The sequence below is a fragment of the Neoarius graeffei genome, chromosome 18 (assembly GCF_027579695.1).
Source record: "Neoarius graeffei isolate fNeoGra1 chromosome 18, fNeoGra1.pri, whole genome shotgun sequence".
Classification (NCBI taxonomy): Eukaryota; Metazoa; Chordata; class Actinopteri; order Siluriformes; family Ariidae; genus Neoarius; species Neoarius graeffei.
The window spans coordinates 298707-315826 of record NC_083586.1 but is presented as its reverse complement, the minus strand read 5'-3'; the positions used below and the strand labels follow the sequence as shown (position 1 = coordinate 315826).

Here is a 17120-nt window from a genome sequence, read left to right as displayed (position 1 = left end):
CCCTCTCTGGTTGGTTACTGTCATATGATAGAGAAAACCTACCTGGTTGGTGGAACATGCCAAAATGAGTCCTCTGGGGGAGTGCTCTGGTTACTGCAGATTGCATTGTACAACAGCTTTCATTCCAGAAACACTGTTAGGCTCAGAAATGTCACAAGATAATGCAGAAAATAACCTCTATAGCCTCTTAGACAAAAGTAACACCTTGCTGTCTGGTTGTTCCTGTAGGTGCAGGACTGAGTTCTCTGGTGTGCTCCTCTTCATACCACACAAAGAGCTCCTGTCCTGGGTTAATGGGTCGACAGCAACGATACAGAATTCCCCCTCGATACCGAAATGCCACAAGATTCTGTTCTTCTTCATTGCGGGCACAATTCACATACCTAAAAGAGTGAGGCAACATTCCAGAAAAGGTAAAAATCAGATCAGAGACTTGGAGAAAGCATGGCAGAGATATCAGTGACAGCAAGAAGATAAAGTTCTTCCAACAAATGAGGAACTGTAAAATCAAAATCACTAAAACGGCTTAAGAGCTGGTGTATTTCTCACCTCATCCAATTCACATGCATCTCTCTTTTGGCATCGATGTATTCTTCACACTGCATGCTCCTGTATACCTGGAGAAAAATACCACATTTATATTTTCTTTACTAAAATCAATCGATGCCTTCAAATGAGGTATACAGAAACAAGAAAGATGACTCATGCCAATATTATTAAGCCTCATGAAGGCTGAATTAAAAGGTTCTTGAATGTATCTTAAGATTCACAAAACAGCCGACAAGCTCTGAGATGAATTTAGTAACTATAGGAAAATGCAGGCAAGGTTTTATCAGAATTTAGGCAAAGGAAAAGTTTCTTATAAAAGGCTTTAAGTCTGACATGGCAAAGCTGTGCTGTGAATCAGACCTCTCTGATACACATCTGTCCCTTGTGTTTTGGTCTCTAAACAGAAAGCTACAAAAATGCACAACTTTAAAGTCAGTTCTGTCACTAAATGGGTTTTATACAAAATATTTTGGATTTGTACAAGTAATATTTATTTACCATAAGTGTTTGGGAGCTAATGTTGTTTTAGTTCAGTGTAGTAGTATTCATTTTTAATTTAAAGAATTTTAAAATTTACTTTTAGTCTTAGTCATGTCCTGAAAATTGTAGTTACATTTTTTTTTTTTTTTTTGGGGGGGGGGGGGGGGGTGTTCAAGATTTAATCTTGACAACCTTGGAACGCTTTATTGGTCAGGGCATAATGAACAGAGATTTTGTTTTGCTGTCTTTTTACCAGCCCTCTCTGTGGGCCTGTCATTTCAGGATCATGTGGCAGCACGCGTGTGTTCTCACTGGTCAAATCACAACCATGTTAGTTAATGTGCATTAACATTCTACTCTAATGCAAAAACAGTGCGTAGCAATGAAACAAAATCCATGAACAAAAAAAAGGTCAAAAATTAAAGGAGGGGCCAAAAATTTGAGGGAAAAAAAGCAGGCATTAGAGACATAGGCTTACAAATGTAAATTAAAAAAAAAAAAAATCAACATACTGTTTGGCCATCAGCATCCTGAATTGGCCCACAATGCTATTTTCGAGGAGCAGAATGAAAAGCTTAAGATGGACATTAAAACATAGCTATAGGCTAGGCTGCATCTTCATTTAAAACTGCTGGAACTTGCCCAACCATAACTGACTGTCATATGTACCAGAGGTTTTCAAGCTTGCTGGGGCAGAAGCACATCAAAGGTCAAACAAGAACATCAAGACACACCAAATTAAAGTCGGTTATCGATTATGAAGAATGTTACACATATTATGATGGGCTAGGTTATTCGCAAGGTTTGACCCAGATTGCATGACAGCAGACTGTCAATTATTAAACAGATAGGTAAATCAGACAGGTAATTTTATAATGTATTAAAAACGTGAGGCAACGCTCATTACAGTGTTTTCCATGAGTTACCTAGACCATGGTGGCGGAAGCATTTTCAGAACACACCACCATTTGATTTGAGACTGATAACATTAACTTTACAGTATCTACTACAGTCATCCACAAGTCCAAACACAATACCATGGATATCAATTTAAGACAGCAAACAGATAACATCAATGCAGAAGTCTGCATTGATAATTAGTATTCAAACTTTAGCTTAGTTAGGGAACATTAACAGCAGAATGTCAAATTCTCATCTCTTTGCTTTAAAACAACGAGCTGTTGAATTTGTAGAGGTTTAGCTTATTTGAGTAAGAAAAGCTGCTAACACATCTGGTAGCATGTATTCATCATTCAAAATACAAGCACATGCTCTAACCAAAGTTCAAAATGGGTTTATTTTTGGCTAAATTGAAATTAGTCTGCATGTTCTCTATTAAATATTTTCTAAAAAATAAAAATAAAAATAAAAAAAATAAACCAATTAAACACAGGTAACCACTTCTGCTTCCTTCCTTTGAGGGCTGAAATGTATGCTCTAGTCATTTTTTAACCGTTTATGAACTGTTAAACTCCTTAACCATGATTTGCAGGTGTGACCTTTTTGCTGTGGCATTACCAACCAGTGTGTTTATGCGTAAATTACTAAAGCACAAAATTGTTTTGAGCAAGTTCTTCATAGAGCTAAACTCTTAACTTTGCTCTCAAAGTGCACCAGTTTGATACATTTAACTTTAAAATGAACAAAATTATCTTACAATGGAGCATGCCCCCAAGTGAGGTCCACTGACCATAGTTTCACAAAATCCTGAGGGAAACATACAGTGGTAAACCCTTTAGAATTTTCAATATTTCTACATAAATATTACCTAAAACATCATCAGAATTTCACACAAGTCCTAAAAGTAGATAAGAAGAGCCCAGTTAAACAAATGAAACAAAAATATTATACTTGGTCATTTATTTATTTATTGAGGAAAATGATCCAATATTACATATCTGTGAGTGGGAAAAGTATGTAAACCTCTAGGATTAGCAGTTAATTTAAAGGTGAAAGTAGAGTCAGGTGTTTTCAATCAATGGGATGACAATCAGGTGCGAGTGGGCACCCTGTTTTATTTAAAGAACAGGGATCTATCAAAGTCTGATCTTCACAACACATGTTTGTGGAAGTGGATCATGGCATGAACAAAAGAGATTTCTGAGGACCTCAGAAAAAGCACTGTTGATGCTCATCAGGTTGGAAAAGGTTACAAAACCATTTCTAAAGAGTTTGGACTCCACCAATCCACAGTCAGACAGATTATGTACAAATTGAGGAAATTCAAGACCATTGTTACCCTCCCCAGGAGTGGTCAACCAACAAAGATCACTCCAAGAGCAAGGCATGTAATAGTCGGCGAGGTCACAAAGGACCCCTGGGTAACTTCTAAGCAACTGAAGGCCTCTCTCACATTGGCTAATGTTAATGTTCATGAGTCCACCATCAGGAGAACACTTGAACAACAATGGTGTGCATGGCAGGGTTGCAAGGAGAAAGCCACTGCTCGTCAAAAAGAACACTGCTGCTCATTTGCAGTTTGCTAAAGATCACGTGGACAAGCCAGAAGGCTATTGGAAAATGTTTTGTGGTCGGATGAGACCAAAATAGAATTTTATGGTTTAAATGAGAAGCGATATGTTTGGAGAAAGGAAAACACTGCATTCCAGCATAAGAACCTTATCCCATCTGTGAAACATGGTGGTGGTAGTATCATGGTTTGGGCCTGTTTTGCTGCATCTGGGCCAGGATGGCTTGCCATCATTGATGGAACAATGAATTCTGAATTATACCAGCGAATTCTAAAGGAAAATGACAGGACATCTGTCCATGAACTGAATCTCAAGAGAAGGTGCGTCATGCAGCAAGACAATGATCTTAAGCACACAAGTCCTTCTACCAAAGAAAAGAGAATAAAGTGAATGTTTTGGAATGGCCTGGTCAATGTCCTGACCTTTATCCAATCGAAATGTTGTGGAAGGACCTGAAGTGAGCAGTTCATGTAAGGAAACCCACCAACATCCCAGAGTTAAAGCTGTTGTGTACGGAGGAATGGGCTAAAATTCCTCCAAGCCGGTGTGCAGGACCGATCAACAGTTACCGGAAACGTTTAGTTGCAGTTATTGCTGCACAAGGGGGTCACACCAGATACTGAAAGCAAACGTTCACATACTTTTGCCACTCACAGATAAGTAATATTGGATCATTTTTCTCAACAAATAAATGACCAAGTATAATATTTTTCTCTCATTTGTTTAACTGGGTTCTCTTTATCTACTTTTAGGACTTGTGTGAAAATCTGATCATGTTTTAGGTCATATTTATGCAGAAATATAGAAAATTCTAAAGGGTTCACAAACTTTCAAGCACCACTGTAGTTATTCTGTCTTTTTTTTTTTTAATAAATACTGTCAGTGGAACACTTATCTGTTCTCTTGCAAGTTAGGGTATCTGTGAAAGAAATCCCTCTCAACTCAAAATGTAAAAGTAGATGACCCTGATTGTGCGACATATCCTCGGAGCATGTTGATGGGGAGTGAACTAATGTGGCAAGTGTGTGTGGAAGGAGGAATCATGAGACAGAAATCTCCACTTTTGAATATATCTGTCATTGCACATTGTACAATGAAATTGGATGCCATCCTACCAGTGCAACATCTGCTTATTAAAAATAATAAATAAATAAAATCAATAAATCTCATCTCATTATCTCTAGCCGCTTTATCCTTCTACAGGGTCGCAGGCAAGCTGGAGCCTATCCCAGCTGACTACAGGCGAAAGGCAGGGTACACCCTGGACAAGTCGCCAGGTCATCACATGGCCGACACACAGACACAGACAAGCATTCACACTCACATTCACACCTACGGTCAATTTAGAGTCACCAGTTAACCTAACCTGCATGTCTTTGGACTGTGGGGGAAACCGGAGCACCCGGAGGAAACCCACGCGGACACGGGGAGAACATGCAAACTCCACACAGAAAGGCCCTCGCCGGCCACGGGGCTCGAACCCAGGACCTTCTTGCTGTGAGGCGACAGAGCTAACCACTACACCACCGTGCCGCCCCCATATAATATATATTAACTCAAACTCTAAAAAAAAGACACTGACACATTGCTGTATTTAATTGCACAATCCCTTTAAAACAAGCAGTGTTTAGTGCAATTATGGCTCTTGGGTAGAAGCTCTTTCAGTCTTTAGACCCCTTGCACTAACATCACATTTACGTTAGCAACCACTGCTACCCTATACTGGGGGACAAGCGAACTTTGTTTACATACTGAAGCCAAGCAAAGATGTCTGGCATCTGTTGCTGTTGTCCAAAGAAAACTACAGTGAAAAAAAGCTCTACTACGAGATTACTTGGATAATCTTAGTCAGAAAGAAGTGTAAGATAGATACACGTGGAAATTGGAGTTTATTAGCAGTTATGATCCTTACAAAATTCCTCAAAACGACTGAAGTGACGGTGTAGATTTGTGGGCTAGCATTAGCTACATGTTGGAACATACTTTCTTTTTCCCCCTGAAGAGTTCCTACATGAAAGACCAGTTTAAAAAAAATACAAAAGCAAGAAAACCTTTGTGCAAAGACTTTTTCCTGACATCAGCTTTTGGGAACAGAATGTTGCAAAAGCCAAAGCATTTACTCTCAAAGGACTCTGACCTGAACTGTGGATTACCGTAGGGGAGAGCGGGGTAAGATGAGCCAGAGGGTAAGATGAGCCACCCCCTGTTTCTAAGAAACAGTAAACAAATGTGACCATGTGACCACATTCAAAGGGGGGCGGGACCATTTACTTACACTTGTGGAGAGGAGCACCACATGTCAAACTAGGTGAGGGAGATATTTATAAAAATGTGTTTTTGTGCTTTCTAAGTCAATTCCATGTTTGTCCACAGTGAAGATGATTTAGAGAAGACAAAAGTAGAATAATATTTAGACACATTAGGGTTAAGTTAGTGGCTTTCTAAGCTATGATATGAATGCTAATAAAAATAATTTTGATTAGCCTAATCCCCTTTATTAGCATTTTTCTACAAAATGGTGGCCACGGGGTAAGACGAGCCATTAGATGTGGGGCAAGTTGAGCCACTGGCTCAACTTACCCCATTGGTGGCTGAGCTTACCCAATATGGATGACACTTAAGTTTTCACATTTACTGGTCATATATGACAACAACATACATATACATATATATATATATATATATATATATATATATATATATATATATATATGTATATATATACATATATATATACATATATATATATATATATATATATATATATATATATGACATCAGATGAGGAAGACCAGTTGTTAGATGTGGGGGATTATGTTGTGGCAAAATTCACAGGGAAGAAGAAAGTGCATTTCTTCATTGGCCAGATAATCAAATTGGATGTCTTCGAACAATGATAGCCTATAACCTCTGAAGTTTGAGCTGCATCAGGCAATGCATGGTGAATTTATGACTCACTTCCTGCTTGCATGGCGTAACATATACATTTATTGGTTCGCCATTTCAACATTTTGTGACATATCACAAATCCCTTCACAATTTAACATCAACATCTTGAAATGATGTATGCCAAATATGGCATGGATCCACCAAACCACCGAGGAGGAGCTTGTTAAAGCGTATCACGTGTCAAAATGCACAAAACCAAAAATCTCCCTTACTGTTGAATATGGCTGATGCAATGTATAGGCAATTTTGTTCATCTATTTATTTCATCTATCTACCAAATTTGACATGGATAGGTGAAACTGTATACCAGGCAAGAGTCTCAATGACATATGTGGGCGCAGGGGCGCTGCTAGAAATCTTGGGCCCTATGAAAGATTACAATTTAGGGGCCCCCCCCCGGTAAAATTTTCAAGCTCAAGCAAATGAATTTGAAGTCTGTTTTTGGCTGGCACTTCTACTTTACTATGCATGTGATCAGCTACCTAGCAAGTTTAGGTGATACAATTATTTGGTATATGAACATTTTAAATGCAGAACTGTCAGAATTAGACTGAATAGACTTATTCAGCCTTAAAATGAAAATTCCATGATATATATTATGGAAGATATATATATATATATATATATATATATATATATATATATATATATATATGACGCGGTACGCGGTGGTCCGGATCACCGTATTTTCCATACAAAACGAGGGCATTAATTAATTATTTTTCCTGGATTGTGGTCCGGTTCACCGTATGCTGTATTATATTACGATATAAATAAAAACTTACCAAAATCATACTGTGTTTGTCATTTAATACGAGTTTTTTTACAAAGTCGTACATCATTTGTTATTTTTTCTCAAACCGGAAGAGAAATGCATGCGTAAAACACACGCGCAATAAAAGATACCAGTTCTAACGCATGTAAAAAAGCGGGAGCTGCCACGAGGGAAGTGAAAAATAATTTTACCAACTTTCGTCATTATGTCTCAGGGTGGTTATGAACAGCTTCTAAGGAATAAGAAAAAATGTGCTAGAGACTACAAAGCAACAGAAGAAAGGGCAAAGGAAAGAATTTATTCTAAATTAGGGGAAGAAGTAGCTGAAAATTTAAAATTTATTTGTCTTCTGAACTTGGTGGTCCGGACCACACCTGAAAACGGCGTGGTCCGGACCACAACGGTAGTCTGGACCACCGCGTACCGCGTCATATATACAACCCCGATTCCAAAAAAGTTGGGACAAAGTACAAATTATAAATAAAAACGGAATGCAATTATTTACAAATCTCAAAAACTGATATTGTATTCATAATAGAACATAGACAACATATCAAATGTCGAAAGTGAGACATTTTGAAATTTCATGCCAAATATTGGCTCATTTGAAATTTCATGACAGCAACACATCTCAAAAAAGTTGGGACAGGGGCAATAAGAGGCTGGAAAAGTTAAAAGGTACAAAAAAAGGAACAGCTGGAGGACCAAATTGCAACTCATTAGGTCAATTGGCAATAGGTCATTAACATGACTGGGTATAAAAAGAGCATCTTGGAGTGGCAGCGGCTCTCAGAAGTAAAGATGGGAAGAGGATCACCAATCCCCCTAATTCTGCGCCGACAAATAGTGGAGCAATATCAGAAAGGAGTTCTACAGTGTAAAATTGCAAAGAGTTTGAACATATCATCTACAGTGCATAATATCATCAAAAGATTCAGAGAATCTGGAAGAATCTCTGTGCGTAAGGGTCAAGGCCGGAAAACCATACTGGGTGCCCGTGATCTTCGGGCCCTTAGACGGCACTGTATCACATACAGGCATGCTTCTGTATTGGAAATCACAAAATGGGCTCAGGAATATTTCCAGAGAACATTATCTGTGAACACAATTCACTGTGCCAGCTGCCGTTGCCAGCTAAAACTCTATAGTTCAAAGAAGAAACCGTATATAAACATGATCCAGAAGTGCAGACGTCTTCTCTGGGCCAAGGCTCATTTAAAATGGACTGTGGCAAAGTGGAAAACTGTTCTCTGGTCAGACGAATCAAAATTTGAAGTTCTTTATGGAAATCAGGGACGCCGTGTCATTCGGACTAAAGAGGAGAAGGATGACCCAAGTTGTTATCAGCGCTCAGTTCAGAAGCCTGCATCTCTGATGGTATGGGGTTATATTAGTGCGTGTGGCATGGGCAGCTTACACATCTGGAAAGACACCATCAATGCTGAAAGGTATATCCAGGTTCTAGAGCAACATATGCTCCCATCCAGATGATGTCTCTTTCAGGGAAGACCTTGCATTTTCCAACATGACAATGCCAAACCACATACTGCATCAATTACAGCATCATGGCTGCGTAGAAGAAGGGTCCGGGTACTGAACTGGCCAGCCTGCAGTCCAGATCTTTCACCCATAGAAAATATTTGGCGCATCATAAAACGGAAGATATGACAAAAAAGACCTAAGACAGTTGAGCAACTAGAATCCTACATTAGACAAGAATGGGTTAACCTTCCTATCCCTAAACTTGAGCAACTTGTCTCCTCAGTCCCCAGACGTTTACAGACTGTTGTAAAGAGAAAAGGGGATGTCTCACAGTGGTAAACATGGCCTTGTCCCAACTTTTTTAAGATGTGTTGTTGTCATGAAATTTAAAATCACCTAATTTTTCTCTTTAAATGATAAATTTTCTCAGTTTAAACATTTGATATATCATCTATGTTCTATTCTGAATAAAATATGGAATTTTGAAACTTCCACATCATGCATTCCATTTTTATTTACAATTTGTACTTTGTCCCAACTTTTTTGGAATCGGGGTTGTACTTTCATTAATCTCGGCATCAAAAGTCTCAACTTGCGTACTAGATCCCTTACCTACACACCTATTCAAACAGATAATACCTGAAGTAATTGAACCACTTCTAAAAATAATAAATTCTTCTCTTACGATTGGCTATGTACCCAAATACTTTAAACTAGCAGTTATCAAACCCCTGATTAAGCCTAGGTCACAACCGACCGTACGTGCTCCTACGGCCAGTCTATGTGCAAAAAACGCAAGAAATGCACGGAGGGCGTGCGTGTGACGTGCTGATTTTCGAGCCGTAGACTGGCCACAGACCGGCCGCAGAGGTTCATTGTCATGTCAAACAAACTCTACGGGTGCTTATGTTTTTTTCAGCTTGCAAGACAAACTTACAGCCAACGTGCGTCCTTCTCCACAAACAAACAAAAAAAAAACGCAGCGATTTGGGAAACTCCAAAAATCACACGGCCAAAAAATCGTACATCCGGTTGTGACCTAGGCTTTAAAAAACCTGACCTTGATCCCTGTCAGCTGTTCAATTATAGGCCAATATCAAACCTCCCCTATAAAGGTTGGAGATAACTCCAAGATCCTTGAAAAAGCTGTGGCACAGCAGTTATGCTCATATTTACATAGGAATAACATCCATGAAATGTATCAGTCAGGATTTAGACCTAATCACAGCACAGAAATAGCTTTGGTTAAAGTAGTAAACGACCTACTGTTGGCGTCTGATCAGGGCTGTGTCTCGCTACTTGTGTTGCTTGACCTTAGTGCAGCATTTGATACCATTGATTAGTCCCCCCAGGATTTCGCGGGCCTTTTTTGTGATTGTTGCAGGCTAAAATGTCTGATGTTGCGGGGGTTTTCCAAAAAATTGCGATGAAAGTTGCGGTGTTTTTTAGGTTTTTGTTGCGATTACATTGCAGGAGGAAGTGAAAGTTGCAAGGAATTGTTGCGATTTTCTCTTTTTGTGATTAAAATTGAGTGATATGTTAAATATTAAGTTATTGCTAAAAAACTATTGATTAAAAAAACAAAGACACTGAGAAATGGTCCTAGAAACAACTTTACCAATATAAAAGATTACCAGGACTACGAAAATGCAGAAAAATAGGCTTTACTTATCCAAATGCACCTGTTGGTTCAAAAGTTAAAGTGCATAGAACCTCACAGCACAACATGAAGTTACCTTAAAATATAATATAAATGCCTCAGCTTTCATGTAAGAAAAAAACTATTAATGCTAGTACTGTGTGCAGGCAGTCTCTCCTGAAGACTAAATTAAACAATAATTATAAACTAATAAAATAAATGGCTCAGGCTTCATAGAAGAAAAAAAACAATTTGAACACAATCTCACAGTATAATGGAAAATAAAATACCATTTTGGCAAAAATGTTGGCATCCATTAATTTCTTGTATTAAGTAAAAAAATAAAGTGCACACAGTCCTTCACTATAAACATAACACACTTTCAGTAACAGAATTTAAGCCTATATAAACACTGACTCGCACATGCTGCTTCTCTTGAATGTATGCAGTGTTGCCAGATACTGCTGACGTTTTCCAGCCCAAAATATGTTCAAAACCCGCCAAAATGCACTTGAAACCACCCAACTGGATGGGAAACCGCCCAATCTGGCAACACTGGAAGTAAGGCGGAAAGTAGTTTGTTGACGTCACCTCAAGACGACGCCAACGATTGGTCAAATTTGCGGGAAAGTTGCGATGATTGGATATAATTGCAACACTGCCCTGAATTCGCGGGGATTGGTTGAATTTGCATTGAAGTTGCAAATCGCAACATCGCGAAATCTTGGAGGGTCTGATTGATCATTCCATTCTCCCGGATAGACTAGGAAATGTTGTGGGAGTTAAGGGAACGGCCCTCTCCTGGCTCAGCTCTTATTTAACTGATCGTTATCAGTATGTTGATATAAATGGTGATATTTCTAGACATACTGAGGTAAAGTTTGGTGTTCCACAAGGTTCTGTCTTGGGTCCACTGCTTTTTTCTCTATATATGTTACCTCTGGGTGATATTATTCGTAAACATTGTATTAGTTTCCACAGTTATGCTGATGACACACAGTTGTATGTTTCTGCAAAACCTGATGAGAGACACCAGCTTTATAGAACTGAGGAATGTGTTAAGGACATTAGACACTGGATGCTTATTAATTTCCTTCTGCTTAACTCTGACAAGACTGAAGTACTTGTACTAGGACCACATACAGCTAGAAGTAAGTTTTCTGATTACACAGTGACTCTGGATGGCCTTTCTGTTTCACGTGCAGCAGTAAAAGACCTCGGAGTGATTATTGACCCCAGTCTTTCATTCGAAATTCACATTGATAACATCACCCAGATAGCTTTCTTTCATCTCAGAAATCTTGCTAAGATAAGAAATTTGATGTCATTACATGACGCAGAAAAACTTTCTTTCGTTACCTCCAGGTTGGATAATTGTAATGCCTTACTGTCTGGATGTTCCAATAAGTGCATAAACAAGCTCCAGTTAGTTCAAAATGCAGCAGCAAGAGTCCTTACAAGAACTAGAAAATATGACCACATCACCCCTGTCTTATCCACACTGCATTGGCTCCCAATCAAATTTCGTATTGATTATAAAATACTACTATTGACCTTTAAAGCACTAAATGGTCTCGCACCACAGTACCTGAGTGAACTTCTGCTCCTCTATGACCCGCCATGCCTACTTAGATCAAAAGGTGCAGGCTATCTGCTGGTACCTCGTATAGTGAAGGCTACATCAGGGGGCAGAGCCTTTTCTTACAAAGCCTCACAGGTTATGGAACAGCCTTCCAAGTAATGTTTGGGAATCAGACACAGTCTCAGTGTTTAAGTCTTGGCTGAAAACATATCTGTTTAGTCAAGCCTTTTGTTAATGGTGTTTATGAGGTAAAGGTGTAGATCTAGAGGGTCCACAGACATAGAGTGTTTTGGTAAACTGGGATGTATGGATGCTGCCAGTCCCCACTCACTTGCTCACTCGAGTTTGTTGATGGTGTAGTGGCTGCTACTTTATGTCCCGGGGCCCCTCATGCCTGTGTTACCTTCTGGCTCTCTCCTTTTAGTTATGCTGTCATAGTTAGTTGCCGGAGTCCCTGCTTGTACTCAGTGCAATATGTATACTGTTCCTACTTATTCAGGTGACATTGGGCATACCTAACAACCCGTGTTTTCTTTCCCTCTCCCCCCAATCTGTCCCTCTGAGTTACATGGAGTCAACAGGAAATCTTTTGGTGGAGACCTCAACTGGCTATCGTAGCCTGCAGGGAATCGGCCGTCAGACATTCTGTCGCATGTCCCAGACCCGGTGAAATGTAACTGAATTGTCTTGGCCAGCCCTAAGGGTCCCATCTGCATCCCATCACTGCTGAGGAGTGTGCTCCCATCACCCAATCAAGCATCCAGCCAGAGCAGGTCATGATATTTTTTAACCATATTAACATACCATTGTTGTGTATTATGCCTGATGTCAAGACTCTCATCTCTGCAAGCCTACCACACAGACTTAATACTTGTGTCATTTTTAGGGCATACCTAACAACCTGTGTTTTCTCTCTCCCCATCTGTCCCTCTGAGTTACATGTTGGTCCTGAGATTGAGATGCTGACCTCTTCTGCCCCCCAGACCTGCTTGATCCATCCTGGTGCCCTGTGTCTGGTTGGAGTTTTATCGCATCGCTCCTGTGGAGGACGGCCCCATGAGGACAGTTGAAAGTTCCACCTGGAGGACGCTCTGGACTCTTACAGTAATGCTTTCATGGCTGAGGACTACAGTTGACTTGCTAACTTTAGGACTGCAGTTGTCATGAACAGTTTTGCACTCAAGTTTCCATCAATGAAGAAACTGTCTTCATGTTATAACTTAATATTATAGTCATGATGTCTGTTGTTGCCCAAATGAGGATGGGTTCCTTTTTGAGTCTGGTTCCTCTCGAGGTTTCTTCCTCATGTCGTTTGAGGGAGTTTTTCCTTGCCACCGTCGCCACAGGCTTGCTCATTGGGGATAGATTAGGGACAAACTTAGCTCATGTTTTAAGTCGTTCAAATTCTGTAAAGCTGCTTTGCGACAATGCTTATTGTTAAAAGTGCTATACAAATAAACTTAACTCGACTTGAAATGCCCTCACTGGTGCAATTTCAAAAGCTGAACTCAGGGTGGATTTCTTGAGGGTCTGTACCAGCTGAGGAAGCGCAGACAGGGTCACATATTGTTCCCCATTCAGGAACACTGTAGCCCCCTCGAAAGGTTCAAGAATCTGAGTCAGTTCTTCAGTCAAGATCCACCGTTCTGGCTTCAGATCCAAATAGTGATGCTTTCCCCGTGGGTTGACTGCAGGATCGGAAAGAGCTGCAGCCACTGGCCATCTCTGTTCAAGGAGCCTGGATAGCATATGAAGTGTACTGTTCCATCAAGTACTGACATCCTGTACCAACATGTGCTGTTGCACTCCCATTTGCTGCTGCTTTTCTTTAAGTTTTGTGCAGGCCAGTTCACTCTTTTTAAAGTGCTCCACCAGGCATCTCACAGAGGCCACAAAACTTGAGATGGTTTTGTTATTTTTCAGTGTATTCTGCACAACCAAATTCAGTGTGTGCCCTGCACATCTAACAGAGGCCGATCCGTGTCTCTCTTTCAGAATTCTAGCAGCTGCCACTACATTGGCCCCATTGTCAGGGCTCTACAGTGTGCACATTTCACTCGCATTTGCGAGCGAATTTTTCGGCATGCGAACGACGAAAAAAAAACCCGTGCATTCGTGTGAGGGCTTCTTGCGGCCGACAATTTAGGAAAGCACTGAGCACAGACGTGACGAGTTTAACATTCTAAAATGTATCAAACGTTAAACTGCAAAGTATGTAAACCCAGCGCTGGACAGCCTACCTAATATCATTTTTTACACTAGAGACAAGAAGATTACATCAATGTGTTCATCAGAGCCTTGTTGTGCTCAATGTGAAAGAATTTTGTGAATATCTCCTTCCATTTTCGTGTAAATCCCTGTTGTTTGGAGGGAGCACTCTGAGAAAATCCTTCACTTTCTGTGTGACACACTGTCTCTACGCTCAGCGCGTGGGTGGGGGAGAGGCTGCTCGCTCTCACACACACACACCCCTTTGGACTGTGGGGGAAACCGGAGCACCCGGAGGAAACCCACGCTCACAGATATCTAATATTGGATCATTTTCCTCAATAAATAAATAAATGACCAAGTAAAATATTTTTGTCTTATTTGTTTAACTGGGTTCTCTTTATCCACTTTTAGGATTTGTGTGAAAATCTGATGTTTTAGGTCATAATTATGCAGAAATATAGAAAATTCTAAAGGGTTCACAAACTTAAGTACCACTGTACATATCCAAATCAAGCCTCACCAAACCAATGTTGAAATTATACAAGGGCAAGTCAAAAATTCTAAGACAAATGAAAAAAATCTTTATTTATGAAAATAACAAAGCTATTTCTCTACATATCCTCCATTTAAGTCTAAACACTTCTGCAAGCGATGTTTTCATCGGAGAATTCCTTCTTTGTAGTCCTTTTTTGAATTCCTTTTGAAATTATAACATCTGTCTTAGAACTTTTTAACTTTTGTTTGCACTTATGAATTCATGGAAATGAAACCGATTGCATAAAAAGTCATACCAATTGCATACCCCAGCATCAAACCAACTCTCATAGTGGCAAATTGTGTGGCATCGAAAATCATCAGATCATTGGTGTGGTAAGAAGTTTTATATTAACTTTAGCATTAATTATAGCTAACAATATATGTTCAAATCCTGTAGTGTCATGCTTCTCTGTTTAGCCTTGACATTTAGAAAAGAAACAAGCTGCAAGTGTGAATGAATAAGTTCTTTGTTTTTGCGCGCGTGTGAGAAGCTGCTACCATGTTGTCTTGGATGCAGCAGAGTCAAGGAAAACTTGGGACAGTTTTTCTCAGCTGCAGTTGGGAAAACAGACTATCACAAAATGTTGATGGAAGCTATGATTATGACTAATATCTTGTGTAAGACAGGAAGCTGAACATGCCTAGAAGTAGATATGGGAGGACCTATGTTAGTGACTACCTGGGCTTGTGATTTTATGGGACTTTCATTAAATTATGCAATAAATAAATACATTTGCTTGAGCATTATTCAGTATTTCTATTATTAACAGGTGAATTTCCACCACACTGGCTAAAAGAATCGATGTAGGATCGCATTCTGATCAAACTTGTGATTTACACCACTCGTCCACATATCAGTGACAAGAAGAAATTGATGTTAATTGGAGCTACTTTCATCTAGTCATCATACTTTGTTTCTTAAAAATATACAATCTTCATAATAAATTTATGACAAACTCACAACCGAGGAGTCTCCACTGTTCCTGGCTTCCTCTCTGTTTACCAGCTCTACCTGGCAGGGTCCAAAGTGTGCACCTACTGGAACAGTCTCCCCCTTATTAAACACTCCCAGGCCTGTATCAGGAATACTGGACTTCTGGATTTCTAGCCCAGGAGGAAGAGTTTGTCTGGCTCGGTCAGGGACTTCCATGGGAACAGAAGTATCTGGGATGAAGAGGAGCAGTCCATGAACCTCACATTTGTTGAGGAAGAAGGATTTGCAAAATTCGCAGTCTGGGAGTAGAGAAAACACAACAGGAAGAAATGAGGCCCAAATGTGTGTATGTATCTAAGACCACACACACAGTACATTAGTCCTGTATAAAAATTATCCTAAGAAAGCTTGCCAGTAAGGTTCACTGAACATCTGGTTGAGACTAGAGATGTTCGTCAGGACTGAGATCTCACAGGAGTACACACAAGGTACACAAGTACGAAATGTTTTTACTTCCTTGTGGGCATAAGCAAGTGGTCAGAAGCTTGCAGGGCAAAATAAAACAATGTTCATTAGCATGACTGTGGCACTATGTGATGTATTTACAGCATTCTTACGACCTGCCTGGTCAGGGTCATGGTTGTTTTCAAAGAACTTGCTTATCTTTTGGGAAACAGAATATCCCAAATTTGTTATAAAATCACATGCAAGTACAAACAAAAATAACTGTCCACACAGTAAGTAAGTAAATAAATAAATAAAATAGTCCAATGCACATCTCTGAGCTTGCTGACAATTCTGGTATTTCTAGGCCTAGGCATTTTTCCAATGCCATACATCTAGAATTCATATTTAATTTAAAAAATAATAATAATGAAAAAAATTTCACACCTAGTGGCAATTTACAGTTTTTTTGAATTGCTAACAAGCGTTTACCCATACTTATGATACTTTTTCTAAACTCTTAACACAGACTGACACCTACGGCACACAGTTGGCCAAATGGTTAATTTTCTTCTCAAAAGCACATAGGGGAGAGCGGGGTAAGATGAGCCAGAGGGTAAGATGAGCCACCCCCTGTTTCTAAGAAACAGTAAACAAATGTGATCATGTGACCACATTCAAAGGGGGGCGGGACCATTTACTTACACTTGTGGAGAGGAGCACCACATGTCAAACTAGGTGAGGGAGATATTTATAAAAATGTGTTTTTGTGCTTTCTAAGTCAATTCCATGTTTGTCCACAGTGAAGATGATTTAGAGAAGACAAAAGTAGAATAATATTTAGACACATTAGGGTTAAGTTAGTGGCTTTCTAAGCTATGATATGAATGCTAATAAAAATAATTTTGATTAGCCTAATCCCCTTTATTAGCATTTTTCTACAAAATGGTGGCCACGGGGTAAGACGAGCCATTAGATGTGGGGCAAGTTGAGCCACTGGCTCAACTTACCCCATTGGTGGCTGAGCTTACCCAATATGGATGACACTTAAGTTTTCACATTTACTG

General features: G+C 39.6%; 1 long non-coding RNA gene across 1 annotated transcript; it reads right to left on the bottom strand.

Moving 5' to 3' along the window:
* Window positions 1-262: 262 nt before the first annotated feature.
* On the bottom strand, window positions 263-15768 carry LOC132866559 (uncharacterized). Its single transcript, XR_009650586.1, has 3 exons — window positions 15637-15768; window positions 550-617; window positions 263-383 (listed from the first exon to the last, which is right to left on the bottom strand). It is a non-coding gene; the product is annotated as an uncharacterized LOC132866559 (long non-coding RNA).
* Window positions 15769-17120: the final 1352 nt, after the last annotated feature.